The sequence below is a fragment of the Echinops telfairi genome, unplaced genomic scaffold (assembly GCF_000313985.2).
Source record: "Echinops telfairi isolate 266 unplaced genomic scaffold, ASM31398v2 ScPeMD7_7439;HRSCAF=8477, whole genome shotgun sequence".
Taxonomy (NCBI): Eukaryota; Metazoa; Chordata; class Mammalia; order Afrosoricida; family Tenrecidae; genus Echinops; species Echinops telfairi.
Window position 1 is genome coordinate 3,901,069 of NW_022111339.1, and position 1,526 is coordinate 3,902,594.

Here is a 1,526-nt window from a genome sequence, read left to right on the forward strand (position 1 = left end):
AACAACTGGGTGGCAAAGAGCAGTTATTTTAACTATCTTGCCTGTACCATTGGGGCTAATGATAGCTGTGTTGCACGGGATTGTGAAGGACGCAGCAGTGTTCCGGACATAGGATCATCTATTAACGGGGTCAGTCCTGGCAAGAGCAGCACTGGCATGAGACAGACTCCCTGTATTCTCTCTCTCAGACATCGTTGTTCTAATGAATCAAGCGTTATGGAACTTGCGTGTGTTTCAGTTTTGTTTGAATGAACTTCAATCCCAGTTTCTGATGTAATCACTAGTTTCCAGGGAACATGGGGGAAATAAGGCAGTACAAATTAAATACAGAGGGTGGACCAATGTAAATATAATAATAATAATAGTGCCCTGTGTTTTTTGATAACACACATTTTTTTTCTAGTCATTATCACATTTAGTCTTTCCAAGTGTCATGATGCATGTACTTAGATATTTATTGGACATTTATCTCACCGATTATTTTTAGGTCACATTCTTGGCCTCTTTCGGGAGTGGTGATGGTTTGTCTAGATAACATAGAATGTTTAAAAGACTCCAAATACATTTTTCCTGTATAGAAGCCTTTGTTCTAAGTTATAGAAATACTTTTAGGAGACAGCAGTTGTGCCTTGGTAAACATAGAGTGAAAAACAACCTTACTTAATCAGGATTTTAACTTTTGAGCCCCCTTTCCTTTATTTTTATTAATCATGGGGGTAATCCTACCCAGAATTACAATATGTAAAACAGAAAAAAATGGTGCTTCTGTGGCTGACATGAGTTTGGAAAAAACATCAAACTCTACCTCCTGGGAAGCCCTTTTGCCATGAGCCACTTCCAGCTGACAGCTGTGGAATCTCATCCTCGTACCCCTGGGACTCAAGACCCAGAGTCTCTGGACCTGCCTTACTTTAAGGACACATGTTTCCGTTTCTGTGGTAAAACCACCATGCTTAAGTGCCTTCTATGTGTCAGATCCATGTCTAAAATGCGGTCTACCCTTCCAGAAGGCATTAAACCAATTGCTCTTGAGTCAGTTCCAACTCAAAGCAATTCTATACATGTCAGAATAGAACTGTGCTCCATAGAGTTTGCCTGGTGTCATTTTTAATTTAGATCTTTACTCTACAGCCTTACAAACAAATATTTGTGTCAGAACACAGAGGAAAAAGAGGCCTAAAAATGATGCTTTCTTCCAACTTTTAGGGTGGAATGGAGTTTAAGTTAGGTCAGAGCCTCTACAGCTTCAGCTGTAAAATATTCTCCATTCTTGTTGTAAACCCAGGGACTGGGAACAGGCTTCTAAGGTCTTCTTCAGGGTCATTCAATGGTTTTGTCATGTCAGCATTCCCTGGCTCCTATTTCCGGCACGGCAGGGCCACTCAGCAAGAGACTGGAGCATCCACTTGGCCAGAACTGGTGCAAGTAGGGCCCCCAACCTCAGTGAAGTCCGAGGATTCCAGAATCTTGAGCTCACGCATAAGCTGGCTCACTTGTTCAAAGTGTAGACTTGAGATCCATCTGGG